The sequence below is a fragment of the Mauremys reevesii genome, linkage group 19 (assembly GCF_016161935.1).
Source record: "Mauremys reevesii isolate NIE-2019 linkage group 19, ASM1616193v1, whole genome shotgun sequence".
In the NCBI taxonomy this organism is placed as follows: Eukaryota; Metazoa; Chordata; order Testudines; family Geoemydidae; genus Mauremys; species Mauremys reevesii.
The window spans coordinates 213,265-234,486 of record NC_052641.1 but is presented as its reverse complement, the minus strand read 5'-3'; the positions used below and the strand labels follow the sequence as shown (position 1 = coordinate 234,486).

Genomic DNA, 21,222 nt, shown 5'->3' with positions numbered 1-21,222 from the left:
CTTGTGTTGCCAAGCTGGTGTTTGAGCATCCAGGCTGCAGTGGAGACTCAGGCCTCAGGCTGTGTCCTTCCTACCGCAGTAAGTCGTCCTAACTGATGCTGCTCCAGCCACATGACTAACACAGCTGGATTCGACGTAGCTTAGGTCGACTTACTGCTGTGTCTACGCTGTGCTGGGCCGACGGGAGACTTACCTTACTCCTGTCGTTCCCAGGGTACTCCCAGAGTCACCCAAAGAGCGCTCCGCTGTCAATTTAGTGGGTCTTCACTAGACCCCCCACTAAATCGACCCTGGTGCATCGATCGCAGCAGACAGCCTCACAGCTGTGCTGCGCATCCACCCTGCACTGCTCAGCCCCGAGTCAGAAATTCAGCTCCTGTGGGGTGTGTCACCCTGCTCAGCTGAAGATGCTCCCCGAGTCCCCAGTGATTTCTGCGATAACTTGTCTCCAGCCTGTTTGGGTCCATACGCTTCCCACGGGGAGGCTGTGCGTGGTCTAGTGACAAGCTCTGGTTGCTCAGGCCTGTCAGGGAAGGCGAGCTCCGGGAACATTGAGACTCCAGAGATCCTCAGTGGAAGCACAGGCGGTGGGTATAATAGTGGGGAAGCCTCCTGGCACAGCTGCCGCCAACCAGGCCCCGGATGCCTGGGCCCCAGTGCCCAGCCTGTGCTCCATCTCTTCCTGTATCTGCTTCCCACTTCTCCCAACCCCATCTGCCCACTGCTGCCTGGCTGAGTCCCCTCTCCTCCACTGCACCCCCGTCTCTGGGGTCCCTGCTGCTCACCGTGTGCCTCCTCTTCTCCACCCCCCACCCCCCCGCTGGGTCAGTCCTGGGGCCGATTTATTCAACATCTTCATAAATGATCTGGATGATGGGATGGATTGCACCCTCAGCAAGTTCGCACATGACCCTAAGCTGGGGGGAGGGGTAGATATGCTGGAGGGTAGGGATAGGGTCCAGAGTGACCTACACAAATTACAGGATTGGGCCAAAAAAAATCTGATGAGGTTCAAGAAGGACAAGTGCAGAGTCCTGCACTTAGGACAGAAGAATCCCATGCACTGCTAAAGACTGGAGACCGACTGGCTAGGCGGCAGTTCTGCAGAAAGTGACGTGAGGATTACAGTGGATGCTAACTCATATCAAGCTTCTCAGTGTGCCCTTGTTGCCAAGAAGGCTAACGGCATATTGGGCTGCATTAGTAGGAGCATTGCCGGCAGCTCGAGGGAGGTGATGTTTTCCCCTCTATTCAACACTGATGAGGCCAAATCTGGAGTATTGTGTCCCGTTTTGGGCCCCCCCACTACAGAAAGGATGTGGAAAAATTGGAGACAGTCCAGCAGAGGGCAAGGAAAATGATTAGGGGGTTGGGGCAGATGATGTATGAGGAGAGGCTGAGGGAACTGGGCTTATTTAGTTTACAGAGGAGAAGAGTGAGGCGGGATTTGATAGCAGCCTTCAACTACCTGAAGGGAGGTTCCAAAGAGAATGGAGCTTGGCTGTGCTCAGTGGTGGCAGATGACAGAACAAGGAGCTATGATCTCAAGTTGCAGTGGGGGAGGTCTAGGTTGGATATTAGGAAACACTATTTCACTAGGAGGGTGGTGAAGCACTGGAATGGGTTCCCTAGGGAGGTGGTGGAATCTCCATCCTTAGAGGTTTTTAAGGCCCAGCTCGACAAAGCCCTGGCTGGGATGATTTAGTTGGTGTTGGTCCTGCCATGAGCAGGGGGTTGGACTGGATGACCTCCTGAGGTCCCTTCCAACCCTCATCTTCTATGAGTCTATCAGTCCTTTGTCCATCCCCTCAGTAGGCACCAACTTCCCCTCTGGCCAGTGGTGCTCAACTACGCTCTGCCCCAGGCCCCTCCCCCACTCCACCTCTTCCCCAAAGCACCGCCCCCCCGTTTCCCTGGTCTGCCCCGCGGCCCCCCCCAATCAACCCTTTCCTCTGCCCCCTCTCTTCCTAACCCTGTTCCACCCTCGCCCCACTTCTATCCCACCCCTTCCCACAACCCTCACCCCGCCTCTTCTCCATCTCCTCCCCCATGTATACCATCTCCCCCTCCACCCCGACCCTCCTGGAGCATCCTGAATTCCATGAAAGAGCTGTTTTGTGGTGGGCAGGAATTGCTGGGAGGGAGCAGGAGGAGTTGCTCACTGGGGCCACTTGCATGCGAGACGCACTGCAGGCAGGCAGAGCTTGGCTGCCAGTGGGTGCTAAGCACCCACTAATTTTTCCTTGTGGGTGCTTCACGCCCAGAGCACCCGTGCAATTGGAGTCTATAATCCCCCTCCTCCAAATCAAAATTCCTAGAGATTTTGGGTGAGTCTCTCGCTGTTGTTAAGGTTATGAACTCTTCTGTGTCCGTGTCTCTCTGGGTGCATGTCCAGGGGTGTTTATGGTTAAGTTTATTGTGATGTCACGTATCCCAACTGCAAAGAATGTTCTGCTTCAGCATTCTTGCCCTGCCTTCAGTCTGCCAACTGGCTTGGTTGACAACGGCTGGTGACCCAAGGAGCTGCTGATAGACGCGGACTAGCCATCTCTCAACAACTTCTTGAATCAGCTATTTCCACAGGTGTTCGAAAGAAGATGAGTTTTTACAGAAGGTAATTCCCAGATTCTGTTCCTGCTCCTTAGATCGCACATGACAGGTTGGTGCCTCCTTCTCCTAGCCCGGGGTGGCCAACCTGTGGCTCCGGAGACGCATGCGGCTCTTCAGAGGTTACTATGCAGCTCCTTGCATAGGCGCTGACTCCCAGGCTGGAGCTACAGATGCTGATGTTCCAATACGCTGTGGGGTGCTCACTGCTTAACCCCCGGCTCTGCCCCAGCTCCTGCCACCACCCCACCCTTCCCCAAGGCCCCTAGCCCCGAGCCTGCCATGCCTTGATCCTCCCTCCCCACCACAGCCTCCTGCGCACTGCCAAACAGCTGATTGCAGCGGGCGGGAGGAGTGGGAGGAGGGGGAGGCGCTGATTGGGGGGGCTGCCGGTGGGAGGGAGATGCCGGGGGCTGGGGCGGTAGTGGATGAGGGCTGCTGACATATGACTGTGGCTCTTTGGCAATGTTCACTGGTAAATTCTGGCTCCTTCTCAGGCTCAGGTCGGCCACCCGCGTCCTAGGGACTGGTGGGGGCCAGGGCTGCAACAGTCAGGTCTCAACGTTCCATTTTGATTTGAACGTCGGCATCTTTCAGCTCCCTCCTGCGCCAGCCTCTCACCTTCTCTGGAGGCAGATTTCCACTGTTTTATCTTTCAGCAGACGAGTGGGGGTGAATTTCCAGGGTATCACCTAAAGGGAAGATAACAAAACTGGTGTAGAATTTAGACTGATATCTCCATAAATAGTATTTCCTCTGGAGTTGCCCCAATGCACTCCTTGCCTTCCCGTTGGGAATAGAAACCTTTTGTCTCATGTAATGATTGTCTAATGTAGGTGTATTGTTCATTCCCTCTGGGGCACTGGCTACTGTCTGAACACAGGATAATGGGCTAGATGGACCTTTGGTTGGACCCAGGATGGGTGGTCTTGGGTTGGTTATGTTCTCGGTTGTATGAACCAGTCCTGGCTATTAGAGGAGCAGATGGCTTCAAAAGACCGGTCTCCTGGACCTGTGAATCCTGGGCAAACTAATTCCCTTCCTTTAGAGAATGACAGAAAACCCATTTCCTCCTTCTTTCTATTCCAGGCTTCATTCCTTTTTCCAAAGACTCATCTCTAGGGAGCACAGAGAGATCCATGTGCACAAAGTGCTTGTCCAACCTGTAGCAATGGAGGCATGCTCTGACTTTAGCCAGCAAGAACAGGCCTTGCCAGAGAAGCCCCAGAGAAGGAAATGTTCATGGTCCATCCTGTCAGGCATGAAAAGACTCTGTGTCTGTAGCCAATCTGACACCTCGATGGCAGACAGGGATGAGGAGAGAACAATTTCCTCACAAAGAAGGTGGAGGCACTTGTCCCGGAAGAAGATAGCAGCTGAGAACCAGGTGGAGTCAGAGGAGGTGAAGCTGCAGGAGGATCCAGGGAAAGTTGAACTGGATCCTACAGGTGAGGATTCAATCCACATGGTTAGCGAGGAGCATGTGAGGAATACTCACACCAGTCACCCTACAAGCCTTACACATCAGGGCCTTCTCACGGGACAGCGATGGGGACCAGGGCCGGCTCTGGCTTTTTTGCCACCCCAAGCAAAAAAAAAAAAAAAATTGTGCAGAGGCCGAAGTGGCGATGGGGTTGGGGGGAACAAACCTGCCAGCCAGCGGAAACAGCAAAGGGGGGAAACCAACCTGCCAGCCAGCCGGAGCATCAAAGGGGGTCGGAAACCTGCCGGTCGGAGCAACAAGGGGGCACAAAACAAACCGGCCGGCCGGAGCAGCGAAGTGGGGAACCAACCTCCTGGCCGGAGCAGCAAAGGGGGGTGGGAAACCTGCTGGCGGTCGGAGGACGAAGGGGCGGGGAGGGATGAATCAAACCTGCTGGCTGGAGCAGTGAAGGGGGCGTGAAACAAACCTGCCGGTCGGAGCGACGAGGGGGGGGGCGTGAAACAAACCGCCCAGCCGGCCGGAGCAGTGAAGGGGGGTGAACAAACCTGCCGGCCATAGCAGCAAAGGAGGGAGCAGCAGGAAACCTGCCGGCCGGTCGGAGCAGCGGGGCGGGGTGTGCGAACAAACCGCCCAGCCGGCCGGAGCAGTGAAGGGGAGTGAACAAACCTGCCGGACATAGCAGCAAAGGAGGGAGCAGCAGGAAACCTGCCGGCCGGTCAGAGCAGCGGGGGGCGGGGGTGTGTGCGAAACAAACCGCCCAGCCGGCTGGAGCAGTGAAGGGGGGTGAACAAACCTGCCGGACATAGCAGCAAAGGAGGGAGCAGCAGGAAACCTGCCGGCCGGTCGGAGCAGCGGGGGGCGGGGGTGTGTGCGAAACAAACCGCCCAGCCAGCTGAAGCACCGAAGGAAGAAAAATAAAAACCAAAAAGAAAAAATACCTGCGGGCGACGGGAACACGGGTGCAGGGGACTCGAGCCCTGCAGACCCGGGCAGCGGAGTGCACACTCCAGCTAGCGTGGGGGGTGGAGACAAGGGGGGCGGCCAGGGCTTCCTTAAGTGGGGTGCTCGCGCTGCCTGCTGGGAGGGCTCCACGCCGCTCCGGTGGGCGGGCTGCTGGGCTTGCTGCAGACCTGGCACCGCTCCCAGCAGCTCCCCTCCTCTGCGCTGCCACAAACCAAAAAGAAAAAAACCTGCCGAGGCAGCGGAAGCAGCAAAGCCCCCAAAATGGGATTGGACGGACGGCCGCCCCTTGGAATCTGCCGCCCCAAGCACCAGCTTGCTCGGCTGGTGCCTGAAGCCGGCCCTGATGGGTACCTCAGACTCTGGAATCCATTTAGTGCCAGATCCTTTTGGCGAGGGTGGCCGAGGTCCATCTCTGAGGTGGGGAGAGCTGAGTTTGTCAGGTCACCCCCCCTCTGGGGGTCTGGCGCTGTGGGGTGGGGAGTACTAACATTGCTCCGAGCTGTAAGGAGAACAGAGAGGCTGGACGTTGTAGGAAATCATTTCTTGTCTCCTGGATCGGGTCCATTTCATCAGTAAAATGCTCCAGAGGTCCCAGCTGGGAACCGTACCAGAGCTGAGCCATTACTTCTTGGGGGGTTAAATGCAAATGAGGCCCGTTGCCCATCACTGACAGGGAAGGTGTGCAAGGGGAGGGGACAAGTAGAAAACACCATGGAAAAGAAACTTGCCCCCAGGTCCGAGGAAGCCTCGTGGGGTAAAAGCCCCCAGCAAAGATCCATGAGATCGGAGTTCTCTGCTTAGCTGCCAACAACCTTCAGTCTGACCCTGGGCAATTCACTTCAGGGCTCTGGGCCCGACCTCCATCCTCTGTAAAGCAGGGATACTACATGGAAAAGGGAAATGTTACGAATGTTTCTTTCTGCTCCAGGGACGAAGAAGGAGGCGTCGGAGTCGCAGGGGAAGTGGGAAAAAGGGAGCCCAGAAGAGCAGGAAGAAGAGCGCACTCCCACCCCCTCATTACCAAGCAGCTCCCATATGACCATGGTAATGACGCTTTGTGACTGTGCTATTGGAAAGCCTCCTGCTGGGTGTATTAATATCTCCCGGAGCTGGGATCTCTGACAGGAGACCTACCTGCCCCTTGCTCAGGGAGCTGAAAGGAAACACTCTTCAAGTGTGATCGACTCCAGCCAGTGTTTACGAGTTTCTCTGGGTTGCTTGAACGAGGCCCAGGTTGACAAAGGGGTTCAGGCACCTCAGGAAGTTCAGAGGTGCTTAGTGGGATTCGCAGAAGTGCCTGACTCAGGTGCCTGATTCTGATGCACTCTCCATGGGACACAGGCACTGCTGAAAATCCTACCAGGCCCCTCCTGCACTTGTAGGGGTAACCCACACACCTGCTGGGTGGGGTGTTCTGGCCCGTCTAGTGGCACCAGGACCACTTAGAGACAGAGATCAAAGGAGTCTGCTCTAGAGCCTTAGCTAACAGCCCATTGGGTTTTAGCTCCGGGAGAGGCTCCTGCACTAAACTCCAGAAATCCCAGGTTGGATCCTCTGCCAGGAGTATCTATGCGAGTGTGTCGCTCTGGTGTGCTCTACTGCATCCTCAGCTGCTGGCGTCCAGGACAGACGGGCTAATCCAGCCACGCAGGCCAGCTGCAGTAACACTCAGGAGGTGCCTGAGACACCAGGGCAAAGGCCTTCAGCACCCCAGGCCCTGGGTTTAGGTGACCCTGGAACCAGCCCCCCTGCAGTAACATTGTGCCCAGTGAGTTCTGACCCACGGGGGGCTGGCCCCAGAGGCCCACAGTTTGGGATTCTCCTCAGCCAGGCAGACTTGCTCCTTCAGTCGAAGCTACTTTCTGTCCTGCCGGCGATTCCTGCCTGTTTTGTGGCAGCACCACACGCTGCAGGGTGGGGAAGGAAGAGGCATTTCCGCTTGGGCCCTGTTCTCAGTCCTTTCCTCGCAGACACTGTGGGCTGCTAGAGTTGCTGAGCCAATCTGCTCAGGTGCTCGGGGTGGGATGGGACATGGGGCAGGTTCTGCAGTGACCCCTCGGCTGCACTCAACAAGCAACTTGACTGGGCTTTGCAGGCCATTGAGGCTTTCTCAGCAAAAGCTGGGCTTCCTGGGGGGAGGGGCTAGAGAGGGAGGAAATGGGGGTGCCCTTGGGGTCCCAGCACCGGCTGAGAGGCTCCCATCTCTTCTCAGGCAGGGGGGAGGGGGAAGCGTATGAAAGACTGAGGAAACCTCGGCACCTGTTGAGGTTTGTTAAGAAAAGGGCTCAGCCGGAGTCTCCACGCTCACGGGGCGCTGCCAGCCTCCCGCCGGGACAGACTGTTCCAGGGCAGCTGAGCGATGGAAATACTCAGTCCCGACAGGCTCTGTCCCTCTTCACTGCAGACCCCCGGGGAGCAGCTTCCCTCAGCCCAGCTCCAAGCCCTGCTGATGAGAGCCGTGAAGGGTCTGACGACACCCACCCTGGAGCGATTTCAAGCCACCGAGGAAGAGCTGAGGACCATCGTGTCTCTACACGGAGACAAGATGGAGAGAGTAAGAGACTCCCGCCGTGGGGCAGGGGGATGCTGCGCAGAGAGGGGGAGGGGAGAATTTCCTCTCCTAGGAAACTGTTCCTGGGACACACGGGCATGGTGCTGTGAAGGGTGGCTGAGCCCCTTTCCCTTCATCGCTTGGCCGCGGGGATCCGCGGCGTGAGGTGTTTGACCTGTTCTCTGCCCGCTGGAGCTCTGACACGTCCCTGAGGACAGCCCAGCCCCACTGAAGGGGAGCGATAGCCCCAGCCCTGGCAGCGCAGCACTTACCTAGTCTGCCCAGGGGCCTCCATATTGGGCTCCAGGAGCAGACGTGGTTTCCTCAGACATGCTGTGGGGCCTTGTTTTTCCAGCTGAAGGATCAGGAGGAATTTGGCTTTGCACTTTTCTCTCTGTCTCTCCCTAGCTCTGATCCTGCTGCCCATCCCCACAGGATCTGAGTGCCTCCCCCGTGAATTAGACTGGCCTAGGGAGGTTTCTGGCAGACTTCATTTCTACATCCCCTGGGTAGGAGGCTCTCAGAGTCATTATTCCCCCTGATTAATGAAGCTCCACCGCCCTCCTGGGAGGTAGGAATTCAACCCATTTGACACCTGGGGAAACTGAAGCCCAGAGAGCTCCTTGATTTGCCCAAGCCTGCGCAGGTGGGGTTATCGAGAAAGGAATCAGGGTTCACGTTCCCTACAGTCCTTTAACTGTTGCCTTCAATCGCTCGGCCTGGAAATAGGTGACATTCCTGCCCTTCCCCAGATACCGCCTGCCCATGGCGCCTAAGTGCAGACTTATTCCCTTCCTGGGCTTTGGCTTTCCTGGAAACTCGGAGACTCATAAACAAACAGAATCTTGAGCCTGAGCTTCCTCCCCAAACCTGCCTGTTCCTGGGGTTTCCTGCAGGTCGTCCCTGTCTCTGTCCGAGTTCCCTGTTTCCAGCAGGTCCCAGCGGGAAGATAACAAATGGCCCCTCAATCAGCAGATTGATTTGTGCAGGGCTCTAACTCCTGCTAGCAGAACAGGGCACCAGAATCCAGCCACCCGGGTTGTAGCTCCTGCTCCTTGTTCGAGAGAGGAAAGAGCAATGACCAGTTCCTCATGGAAGAGCCCTAGGGGGCGGCTTGTCCCTTTCGGGTCTGTCTACCTTGTGCTGCAAACTCTGCAGCAGGAGCTGGAAAGCCTGGCCCTATGGACGTGGGCTCCCAGGGCTGGCACTGTGGGGCCAAACGGCAACGCAGCCTCTTCTGGGCTAGGGCTGGAACTGGAGCTCTGAAGCCTGGGGAGGAGGGGGCTTCAGAGCCCGGCTCCAGCCCAAGTCTCCAGGTCTGCACTGCTGTTCCCAGTGCCATAGCCTGAGCCCGAGGTTAGAGAGCCGGCTTTGAGATTGGTTACGGCAGGTTTTAAAATCCCGCAGTGTAGAGGTTCTCCTTAGGGCTGGGGCCTGGAGCTGGCTAGCCCCGTCCAACTAGCCCTGCCTGCCATCTCTGGGATGGGCTCTGGGGTACATCAGTGGAACCAGCTGGGTCTGGAGCAGCGCTTCTCTACCTGGGACATCCTCAGGGCCAAACAGGTGGTATTGGACGTGCCCCACACAGCACATATGGGGCCCACAATGGAAACTGGGTTGAGAAGCACGGGCCTGGAGGAACTGATTGTGCTAGAAAGATCAGCAGGAAGCTGCAGAGATGGAGGAAAGGCTCCTGCAGGGAAGCCCTTGAGAGCAGGCTGAGAGCAGTTTGCTAAGGCAGGGAAGGCCCTGGGATAGCAGGGGAGTTTGGGCTGTGCCCACGGTAAGGTTTGGGGGAAGTCTTTTGTGTGTGTTTCTGAGCTTTAAGGTACTAAACCAGACCTCAGGAAGGCTGGGGTTCCTGGACTTATCAAAGCCTCTTTCTTCAGATTATGGAGGAGCCAAGATGGGCAACCGAGGTGAGAGGTGGCTTGCAGGGCTGCCAGGAGAGGTTACCTGGGAGGTTGCCACTCATGGATAAATCCATCCCTCAACTTTCTGGCATTCTTCCAGGTTGGAGACGTTGTGGGACGTATCTTAATCTGGCTGGACAACGTCTGTCATCCCAGAGCCAGAAAAGCAGCACTGAGGGCCACGGCCTTGCTGGCTCGTTCCCACCCCCAGGACGTGGTTCTGAGCTGTGTGGCGCACACGCTGTCCTCGGACAGGTAGGGAGCTGCTCTGTTATCACCTCAGGCCATTATTTCTCTTCCTGCTCCTACCGACAGGCCACAGTCCGGGAAGGGTCCGTCGGGCTCACGCAGTTGGAGGGAGTTTCCTGCTGTGCAGAGAGCTGTCCAGGCTCACCAAGAGGAGATGCCCAGGCCCAGCCACTGAGGAGCCAACCCTCCTCCTGCACTCCCCAGGATGGAGACTGTCCTGATTGCTATGGGTCACCCCACTTCCTCTCCCATCCAGTACAGGGCCAATAAATGACTCCACATCCCTGGGTCATGAGGTCTGGCTGCTCCCTATTGTGTGAGAGAAGGCAGAGATGGAAAAGGTCCATGAGGTCCATCTGTCCGTCCGCTGGGGACCAGTGCAGGATTGTTACCTGCAGTCAGATCCCTAGTTATTCCATGGCTGAGGAAGTGGTGAAAAAATGCACTCATCCTTATGGCGCTGCGCAGCAGAGGTAAATCTCTTCAGACAGAAAGTTCCAGACCTAATTGTTGCAAACTAAATAAATAAATAAATGATCCACACATGACCAGAGCGTAAATGCAGTGCAGCCTGCCTGAGTCTGCAGACAGCCGGCAAGAACAGCTCTGAGAGGGGTGAGTGCCTCTTTTCATCTCAATACGTTGTGAACCCTGAGTCCTGCTGGTTATTGCCGATCACTTTGCAGAGTCATCCAGCTGAGGTGTTTATAATACAGTCTCCATGTGCCTAGGGGCCGTGAAACCCAACTGGACCCTCGCCAGAGGTCAAAACTCCTCTTTCCTCAGCATCCTCTGCAATGCAGTTCTGCACTGACCATAGACAAATCTGTGTCACATGGGAGAGAGAATTGAAGAGCAGCATGAAAGAAACTGAATTTCTTACCCAGTTCCGTTACCAGAGGAATACAGTGTTGGTTTTCATATTGATTTGAGTGTTTGATTTGTAAACCTTTCAGGTTTGAATTCCTTGAAGCAGCCCCAGTGCTTTCCAGGGTCTGTGCTCAGAAGCTATAGAAACTCGGCAGCGTTGGCACAGAATTTCAGTCAAGCTTCCTGAAGACCTTAAATCCAGGCCATTTGCTCTTGGTTTGTCCAACCTAGTTCTCAGTGTCCCCAGGGCTTGACCACCATGTCCGACCTTCCTCACCAAACTTGGAAGTTAAATGACTGGAAGCTTTTTGGATCTGTCTGCAGTCTTCCTGTGCGGATGCCTGGGGGGACCAGGAGCGGTTAGATCAGCAAGAATGGAGAGAAGAGAGGAGGGGGATTTCAGTACTAGTTTCCTTCCAGCTCTGTCACACTGGGCAGTACAATCTCCTCTGAACCCTCTCCTATCAGGGCATGTTCTGAGTCAGTGTCTGACCCGTCCACCACACTGCAGTAGGATTCAGCTGCTAAGAGACACTTGGCCAAATGCTGGGTCTCAGTTACACCCCCAAATAGCCAGAGGAACTGCACTGAGGTCAGGCAAGTTCCTCGGGACTGAGCCTAGCGTAACAGAGCAGAATGTTGCACAGTCTGGTGGTCACACTGTGCTGGTCACTCGGTGGTCAGATCATGGTCACTGTCCTGGAAACAGCGGTGCTAGCTTCAGGAACAACAACCCATTAGGGGAAAGGAATAAATACAACCTTCTCTGACGGGACTTGCCCTGCCTCAGCCTCCCTGCACCAATCGGTGTCTCCTCTCTCAGACGCCTTTCCTGCCCACTTTCCAAGCCTCTCCCTGGGGAGGGCAAGAGGTGGCCAAGCAGGGAAGGTCTGACTTCTCTTTCTGAATCTGCAGATGTGCCATTGAGCTGTGGAAGGCCCTGGGGGAAGAACCACAGCTCCCCAGGGAGGTGCTGCAGCAGCTGCTGGACAAGCTCCAGCAGAGACACCGGGAGGAGAAGAGCGGCAATGTGTCTCTGGCTGTAAGTGAGGTTTGAGATGTCACTTTGAGAACCCGCAAGCGCGGGGAGGATAGTGCATCTGTGTGTGTCTGTGAGCTTCACCCCTTCTTAGCTTCAGGCCACGGCTCCACTACACAATGAAGCCGACCTGCGTAACCTCGGCATACAGCCGCCACAGCAATTCTATCCCTTGTGTGTGTCTGCACTTTGCGGCTTGTGTCGGCAGTGCACGTCCTCACCAGAAGCGCTCGTCTCGATTGTACGGTCAGGGTGGGGCATTGTGGGAAGGCTCCTGAAAGCCAGTTGACGTACGCGACGTTGTGTCTACACTGACACTGCATCGACCTGGACTCTCTGCCACTTGTGGAGGTGGAGTTATGAATTTGGCACCAAGGGGCAGTTCTGCCAATGGGAAGGAAATTCCATAGTTAGGGTGATGCTGGGTGAGGGGCCTTGCATTGACATAACTCTGTAATGCAGACCAGGCCTTAGTGTGTCCTGGCCACCTCCTAGCAAACCAAAGAGGTGTAAATAAAGCTTCACCCAGGAAAAGTTACTGATCTGAAGCGGTTTATCTGCTGGTGCCCTGGCTCTGTTTGCCGCTCTAGGTGGCTCTTTAGTGAGCAGGTGCAGTTCGAGTGTCTCTTGGAAGTATCCAGGTTTCTGGCTCTCTAAATTGTGACTAGAAATCTTCCCAGCATGGGATCATGAGATGTCCAGTACTTTTGACTGGGCCAGAAACACTGGGTCTACAAGAACAGATCTCCTCAGGATGGTTTCAGCCCGTGCAGTCATGGCTGGAAACCCAAAGCACAGAGTCTGCACCATTAAGCGAAATAATGGGGAATAACATCATCCAGACTCCTCTGACCTTTCCGTAGGGCTCCATCCTGCTTCCGTTCCAGGAATGGGTGAAGGTTCAGGACCCTCCAAATGTCTCCTCCCCTCTCAGGAGCCAATCCTCTTTGTAATAGGCTGGGAGGAAATGAGACCGAGAAAAGGACAATAGCGAATGGCAATGGGGCAGGTGGCAGATTGGGCTAGTGGAGTGAAATTCTTTCCCCTCCAGGCAATGAGGACCATTTACGAGGTCCTTTCCTATGGGGATACTGAGAAGCCATCCTGGAAATGTATCCCCAGATGCTCATCCTCTGCGTCAGGCAAGTGCAGTATGTGATGGATCTGCACTTGCCAGGGACCTACATGGCCAGCACGACATCCAGCCCCGAGGAGGGATCCAGCTGCCTCAACCCCCTAAGGTAATGACTGAAAGGAAAAGGAAGAACAGATGTGCTCTGCTAAACACATGTAGGCTGTTCATGGCCATCATTTGTTCGGGTGCTATAGTTAGCCCAGGCTCGCTTACACCAACTAAGGATCTGGCCCCACATGCCCGCTTGAGTCCTGTTACCTGTCACAGTAAAGAATCAAGTATTCAACCGCATTGAGTGATGACATCAACCATCTTAAGAAGCTACAGTGTCACTAACTGGTTACAAACTCAATGAAACTGCAGTGTCGACAGGGCCCATTGGGCAGGGGAGCACCATGATATCACACTGGATCTATCCTCGGGGAGGCTAGCTCCTGCTGTCCATGCTGTGTGTGCCAGGCGTGTGCAGCTTTGCCATGATTGGGGCTGATCTCGTTGCCTGACACTGGTATTTTTTGTCTTTAGCACGTCGGTGGAGGCTGTGAAGACTCTTTTTTCCATGCCCGGATACTGGAAGGAATTTGCCAGCATCCAATTTCAGCAGGGTTGGGACATGATAGCCTCACGATATTACTACTCGCAGGGTGTTGGCGTGATTGCAAGGTAGGAGCCCAAAGTTTCCTCTTCAGTGGGTCTCTCTTGGGAATGGGATTTCCGTGTGAAATGTTCCTCTGTTCCAGGCTGCCATCTCAGCCCAGCAACTAGAGAGGAACTCTCTCTCCCCCTTGATAACCACAAGGGACTTTCTGCTCCATGTTCCAGAGCCATGATCGAGTTTGAGAACCCTCAGCTCCCTGCCGTCTTCAGAGAGGCCGTCACCACTGTTCAAAGGGAGAAGGAGGAGGAGCAGAGAAATATCGCCATAACTTTCTGCACTGAGGTGAGATTCATTAGTTGACAGGAGAGCAGCTCAGGCCAGTAAGCTCTGGGCACATTGTCAGCAGCTCAGCAGCCTTCCAGCCAGCTAGCTCCTCTCCGCACATGGATGGTGGTGGGGCATGGCACAGAGAGGAGGGAGAGACAGGGTGAGATCGCTCCTGGCTGGATGTACCTAGGTGGGATCCTGTGACAAGAGGAGATGTTTCTCCGGTGCCCCAAGGCCATGCTTCTCTCCTCACCTTTTCCTGGGGTTCTGCTTTTCTTCTGCCCCAGGGGTCTCTCCATGGCACTCAGTGGGGCCTGGAGATTCCCCTTTCCCTGGGGGTTTATTTGTGACTTGTGCATTAGTCTAAGTTCTGGGAATGAGCCAACTGAAAGAGCAGCAACTGGCTCCCTACACACCGGAGACGTTGTATGGGAGTAAGTGGCCATTTGGTAAAGATGAGTGTCCAGGGGACAGACCCCACAGGAAGACCTCTGCTCCTCAACCCGATGTTGATTTGGCTCTTTCCAGTTTCTCCAGAGTCCTTCCATTGAGACAATACTGACAAAATCAGAGCTCCAGGCACAGCTCATGGAATGGACCCAAGATAAAAACCCCATTGTACGTCGGCTCAGTCTGCGAGGCCTTGGCAGTATTGTGCTCCAGCCAGAAAAGGTGAGGGGCGTGGATTGCCTGGGGGACCGAGGAAGCCGATGTTCATCGAATCGCTCAGCAATGAGAGCGAGATCCCCACACAAGCCTTGTTGTTTAACGCACAGCACTCGAATGTTGGAGGTGCTTTACTGAGCAAATCAAGGCACGACGTGGTCCCTGCTCCCGTGAGCTGACCCCTGATTGCAGATGTGATGCAGTGGGGGAGGCGGGTGAGCAAAGACAAAGGTTACAGTGAGCAGCTGGCAGAGAGTGACAGGAGAATGACTTTGTGCCCCATTGGGCGGCTGTGCCAGCCGTGGTGTCTCATAGGTGGGAGTGGGATGGGCCAGCATATGCCCCAGGCTGTCATCCAGGGTAGTAATGAGCTGCCTTCTCCATTGCTGCAGGTGCACTCGTTACGGGCCCAGCTGCCAGCGATCATGGACATGTTCTGTGACACGGATAGAGGGCGTGTCATGGGAGCCATGCATCAAGCTGCAGACATCATCTACCTCCTGGATGGGGAGGCTTGGCTCCATCTCCCAGGACATTGCAGTCAGCCTTCGCCCCTTCATTGATGACGTAAGGCTGGGAAACACAGGAGAACCCCATTCCCCCCGCCTGTCTCTGGTGCCCTTGTCTCTCTCTTCCCATCCCCTTCCCTCCCACCCCTCTGCCCTGCCATGAAGCCTCCAAGGGGTGCCCTGCCATGGGTGGGGAATCTCCTGCTCAGCCACCTCCTGTCAGAGCTCTTCTCCGCAAACCTCAGCATCAGCGCCATGCTCCCAGCCCTGCTGCCGCCTGGCCTCGGGAGAGGGGTCCTGGCACTGGGCAGATGACCAGCTGTCTGGAGAACACCGGCCCCAAAGAGGTGGAGATTCCCAGCAGGAAAGAGGTGGGTCGGGAATCTCCCGGCTCTCAGGGGCACCAAGGAGCAAAAGAACTGCTGTGTTTTGTAGCAGCACCTCCTGTAAGGCTCCAGCAGCTGCTCCTCCCTTCCCAGACCAGTCTCCAGCAGCCTTCCCTCCCTCTCCCCTAAGCTTCTAGGGTCTAGGATTCTGTGCTCTCCAGACAGAAATTGTGTCTAGGACACCATGGGGCTGCACTGCCCTGCACAGTGTCTCAGGCCTTGTTCTACACAAGATGTCTATGGCGCTGGCCTGGTGGCCTCACTGCTCCCGCGACCCAAGTCAGTTAACACGGGGGAACCGGAGCAGCGTGGATTATGACTCTGTCACGTTATGCTCTGATCCTGCCTGGCTTTAACCGGGCTTCCCACTCCCTGTGTGTCATTGCCAGGAGAGGGACAGCGTGCGCTCCGTTGCCATTTTACTGCTTGGCAACGTGGTGAGCAGCGTGAAGGACCCGGACAAACCCATCGTGCAGCAGAAGATGATCCACTGCTTGCTCCCGCTCCTGCTGCACCTTGAAGACCGGGATGAGAGTGTGACACTGGTAAGTGCCACGGTCATTATTTCCTTAAGAGTAAAGAGCCAGAATCTCCTGGGGCCCCCACTCCATTAATGGCCAGAGCCCCTTGCCCAAGCAGAGTCTTCTCCTCCCTGCTTCACTCCATGCTGGAGCCCAGTGCCTCATCCATACTCACAGCACACAGCACAATTGGGAAGAAAAGCCTTCTTCTGGGAAAGAGCCCTGACCCTCTCCTGCAAAGACGGGCCTCAGGCCTTTGGGCTGCTGCATCCAAAGGTTCATAACAAGAGGCAGCAAAAGAAAAGGGAGCACAGATCTGTAAGAGCCCCTTCAGTTCAGGGAGCTGATATCTGCCCACAGCCTTCTGGAAAGTGGGTGCAGCTGCCCTGACTTCTTCCCTGGAGCTCCTGAGAGAACTTCTCCAGGTCCCAGCTTCCCAGAATTCACCGGACGTTGCCCTCTGTTGTTGGGCCAACTGGGATGTGGAGGGAAGCCTGATCTGGCGGCCCTTTGGTCCGACTCTTTGGGATCCCAAAGCTGACTCACGCTCTCATGCAGTCTCTTTGCACCTAAGGACTGAGCTGTGGAGATCTCTTATGAATCTTTCCAGGGCCGTCCATAGAGGGGCACAGGACCTGGGACAACACCCCCTACTCTGCCCTAAGCCACAGCCCCACTCCATCCCTTCCCCCAAGTGCCACCCCACCTCTTCCCACCCCTGCTCCGCCCCCTGCCCCATCCCTATTCCTCCCCGCCCCCCAAAGCCCCACCCCCTCATTTCCCAAACGACGCTGGGCGCTGGCGAGGTGGGGCATAGCATAGTGGGACCGGGAGTACTGCGCCTGGCCCCAGCATGGCCCACGTCCTGCGTCCCCCTGAAGTGCGGGGCCCCCCAAAGCGCAGGGCCCTGGTCAACCGCTCCAAACCATCCAAAGACAGGACGGCTCTGGCTCGCTCCAGCCAATTCCCTCTTCTGAGCACACTCCTGTGTACAACAAATGACAGGAATCTCCTCCACTAGCAGGAAAAGCAGGAGAACAAGTGACGGGGAAGGCTCCATGTCCCCCAGACTGTCCCTCTCTCAGTGAGAACCCTCTTGGTCTCACCTTCTCTTGCAGAGATGCAAACTGACGCTCTTCCGCTGCGCAGTGTTTCTCAGGTGGGCTCATTTGAAGACGCTGTTCCGCAGCATGGCCTGGGATGGCTCCACACAGCTCCGGAAGTGTGCCTGGAAGTGCTTGTAGGTGAATTCCTTGTGCCTTCAGAGTGGTGAATGGGGACTTGAGGGAGACCTTTTTAACCCCACACCCTGAGTACCCATCCGCTTCCATCGGGTGGCAGGACTCTATTCCAGGCTCTCTGCTGGTTCATTTCTGCAGGAGTTACAATCCCTTCACATTTTTGAAATTTTTCTCCTGAACTGTTAGACCTGCAAACTTTCTGAAAACAAAAGCTGAGGTTCTGGAGAACACAACAGTAACTCCAGAGAGGTGCTGCTATGGCGTATGGGCTCATACTGGCTGTTGCCATGCCCTGGCTCTATGCTTTGGCTTCCCTGGACTAGTCCCTGTGGGAAGAACATGTCATTTGTATATTGTGCGTTTCTTCCTTCTTTCTTCCTAGATGCAGAACAACAAGAGCCACATCCCCAAATTCCTGTTCCACGCCTTAGAATACCTGGAAAGCTCACAGACAACAATCAGACATTCTGCAGCCCTGTTCATTGGTAAGCAGAGCGACTTCACTTGAGCTTTTTTGACCTGCTTCCTTCAAAGCCCTTTTCTAGACTGCTGCTCTGTTCCCTCTCACAGCACCAGAATCTTAAAACTGTGTGTGTGTGTGTGTGTGTGTGTGTGTGTGACAGAGAGAGAGAGAGAGAGAGAGATTAACATGACTTCCAAGATGAGTGGAGCAACTTAGCTGTATCGATCGCACCAACTTCCCCTGCCCACAACTCCTCTTTGGCTGCGCCTTGGGGAAACCAGCATGATGTGAATTCAATCTCCTTTGGAAATCAGTCTCTCAGTGACTTCTAGGCTTCTGATGCTTTATCTAATGTGCTTTGTGAACAGATGTAAGGAATGTATTTAATTTCCCAAGGGCTGTCTTGGGAGAATGGCTGCATCTTTCGCAGTTTTAAGCAAAGGATTTGAAAAGTTATGAGATTCATTGTCTGTCTAGGAAATACTATCCACCATTACTGTGACTTGTTGTCTGAAACAGTGACTGAAGATGGCATCTCCCGTCTGTATGAAGGTAAGGAAATACCTCTGTGTGTTTGTGCCTCTGTGGGAAGTACAGGGATGCAGCACAGGGCCTGAAAACAGTTTGAATGTGTCCCTCTCTGTCTAAGGACAGTGTTTAAGGAAGAAGGATGATCACGTGAGCTTTGATCGAGGTGCCACAATATGTGTACGGGAGCAGGGAAATTCCATCCCTAGCTCCTAGAATAGACGTAGCCTTAGAACTGTGTGGGGAGACTGTCTTCATAGAGGTCAGAACATTGACAGAATTGAAAAGGGCTGTTGTTATTATTAAGGGTGGTGGTGGTGATGATGACAATTACCCTCTGTAGGGAAAGATTCATCACTTGCCCTCCCTGTAATGGAGAGATTTCAGGCCAGGGAACCACTCATATCTTGGTTATCAGCTCATAGGAAATTCCCTGAGTGCACATTGGGAACATCTTTCCCTGTGACCTCTTAAGGAACGAAGGCCCAGGGCCACATAGGATTTCAGTAGATGTTGTTAGGAGTCTAAATTCCTATGCGGATCTGTGCGTAAATGTTGGATGATTTAACACCTCTGCTTTTCTGTTCCATCCCAAGCAGAGTTGCTCCCACCTGCCTGTGTTTTAGCGTGTGGACGTGCGTATGCTGGGGAGGGGAAGTTACGCACGGAATGGGGTCTCCTCTCTGTCCAGGGCTATTTTGGGAGTAGCTGAGTTGCTGTTTCTGCCTGCAGACTCTTGGGTAGCTAATAGCATGTGGCAATGGCCATCTGAAGGGGAGGTTTCTAGGCACCAGTCACATCAGCACCATGGGGCTTCCAACCTGTTTCCTCTTTGTTTCAGCTTTTCAGGAAGTGCCTTTGACATGTGACAGGACCACAGGGCACATCCTCAATAGACATTACAAATGGCTGCAGAAGCTTGGAAATCTCGTGTCGGGTTCCGCATTCGACTAGGGAACCGGGACCGACACAGAAGACCTCTTTGTCCTGCTATGGTACGTACAACAGCGTCTTTGGAACAGGGACTGAACAACGAGGTGGATATTGGCAGATGACAGACAATTGTGTAGGTCAGTGAGGCGTAGAGAAGACTTTGAAGAAGTTGAAAGGGATCTAATAAAGCCATGTGACGGGGCAGCACAATGGCAGATGAAAACCAGAGCTGACAAAGTCAGGGCCATACGCATGGAAAGCCCGGAGGTGAACAACTCCTACATATCGCTGGTGTCGGACATCAGAGCATGGACGGTTGGGCCCAGTGGCTGGAGCCGGGGTGGTGGGGCCTAGTGGAGGTCGAGCCGAGGGTTGGAGCTGGAGTGAGGAGCAGCTAGGGGCAGGGCCAGGGTGGGATTAATGATTCGCAGCCAACAGGAGCTGTAGGGGGCGGAGCCTACAGGCAAGAGCAGCTCATAGAGTATCACTAGCAGGGTTGGAAGGGACCTCAGGAGGTCATCTAGTCCAACCCCCTCCTCAACGCAGGACCGATCCCCAACTAAATCCCCAAATGGCCGGGGGGGGGAGAGGAACGGCAGTGCGCTGAGCCGCCGCCCCACCCCACCCCAGCCAGGCAGAGCCGGCCCGGCTGAACGCAGCACACAGGGGCTTTAGCGGCTGTACCACGGGGCCCCCTTAGCCCTACTCCTTTCATGAGTGCATCACTGCCCCACTTCTGCCCCAGCCCCACACACGGTTACAGGGCAGAACCCTGTAGCTGAACTCTGAAATCTCTCTCACTGTAATGAAGTTACTGCAGAGTCAGGACAACCCCACCTTTGGGCTCCATGTCTGACATCTCTCCCCACTGCACAGAGCCCTACATTCACAGAGCTTCTCGCATGTGATTCCCTCAGTCATCAGAGCCAGGCGGAGAGAGGAGAAAGTCTCCCAGACTCCCTCTATCCATTGCCAGCCCACAGGGTAGCGGAGGTTGTGGGGGGTTGGGTGCTCTCTTACGCAATGCCAGCTCTCAGGAAGTTACAAAGGAGCATTAGCAAAGTGTGGTGGTTTTGTGCTGTGGAAAACTACCCTGCTGGAAGGTTTTGTTCTTCTGATTTGTGTTCCTGCCCTTTCTCCCTCTTACAGACATCTAGAGGCTAACAGGAGCCAACCGAGCCCACCACTGATCACATCTCTTGGGAGACGGCAAAGCAGCTGCTGCATGGGAAGGAGGAGAGAAAAGAGGCAGAGCAGGATGTGCCGGGTGCACCAGTCACACATAACCTCACAGTCTGGCAGGAGGCGGCGGAAGCCAAGCCCCTCCCCAGCCCTGCCGGACATGCTACAACTGGAGCACCAGTGTGAAAGGGAGCAGCTCAGCTCGGTCTAGGCAGATGCCGAAAATGGAGGATGCACATTGTAGGCTCCAGTCCAGAAGCAGCTGATGCCCCTGACTGCAGAGCCCCGAGGTGCCGAGACCCAACCCCATCCCCGGGTGCCTGCAGACGTGCAAGGGAGCTCGGAGTCTCTGGGAGATTCCACGCCGGGAGCCCAGAGACCCCAGCCCATGGCCTAGAGACATCTCGTAGGAAGTAACCTGGGAGAACTAGCCATCGCCATGGTGACTGACGTCAGATGTTCTGGCTGGATCCCCACTGACTCAGTGCCGAACACATTGGCCATGGACAAGGCCCTGGGGTCGGACCCGGGAGTAACAAGGGCCTGTGTCCCCTACCCGGCCACCATCCATCCTTGGGTGGCAGCCCACCTCCCCAATGTGCCACTAGACTGCACAACCCCAAGAGGAGGGGCGGCCATCTTGTCTCTGAACTCTCAGCCAGACAGCCCTGTGCTGAAGGGCAGCGATATTGACTCTGCCCGTTGGGCCACACAGCACTGAGGGAGAGAGCAGCCATATTGTCTGGAGCCATCGGGCCACACAGGCGTGAGAGACAGGATAGCGGCACGGACACTGGTCTCTGGGCCACACAGCCCTGCCGGAGAGGGAGGGCGGCCGCACGGACTCTGGTCGTTGGGCCACGCAGCCCCGACAGAGAGGGAGGGCGGACGCACGCACGCGGGTCGCTCGACCCACAGCCCCGATGGGCGGGCGGCCGACGGACTCTGGTCGTTGGGCCACAGCCCCGACGGAGAGGCGGCCGCACGGACTCTGGTCGTTGGGACACACGGCCCCGACGGAGCGGGCGGCCGACGGACTCTGGTCGTTGTCACACGGCCCCGACGGAGAGGGCGGCCGCACGGACTCTGGTCGTTGG

At 55.5% G+C, this 21,222-nt stretch overlaps 3 long non-coding RNA genes across 3 annotated transcripts; all 3 read left to right on the top strand.

Moving 5' to 3' along the window:
• The first annotated feature begins 13,649 nt into the window (after positions 1-13,649).
• LOC120386560 lies at positions 13,650-14,876 on the top strand. Its single transcript, XR_005589778.1, has 3 exons — positions 13,650-13,711; positions 14,225-14,368; positions 14,755-14,876. It is a non-coding gene; the product is annotated as an uncharacterized LOC120386560 (long non-coding RNA).
• Positions 14,874-17,027, top strand: LOC120386559. Its single transcript, XR_005589777.1, has 3 exons — positions 14,874-14,929; positions 15,647-15,802; positions 16,897-17,027. It is a non-coding gene; the product is annotated as an uncharacterized LOC120386559 (long non-coding RNA).
• A 425-nt stretch (positions 17,028-17,452) lies between these two features.
• LOC120386883 lies at positions 17,453-20,211 on the top strand. The gene is made up of 4 exons (XR_005589957.1): positions 17,453-17,504; positions 17,960-18,034; positions 18,852-19,005; positions 20,093-20,211. It is a non-coding gene; the product is annotated as an uncharacterized LOC120386883 (long non-coding RNA).
• The last annotated feature ends 1,011 nt before the right edge of the window (positions 20,212-21,222 follow it).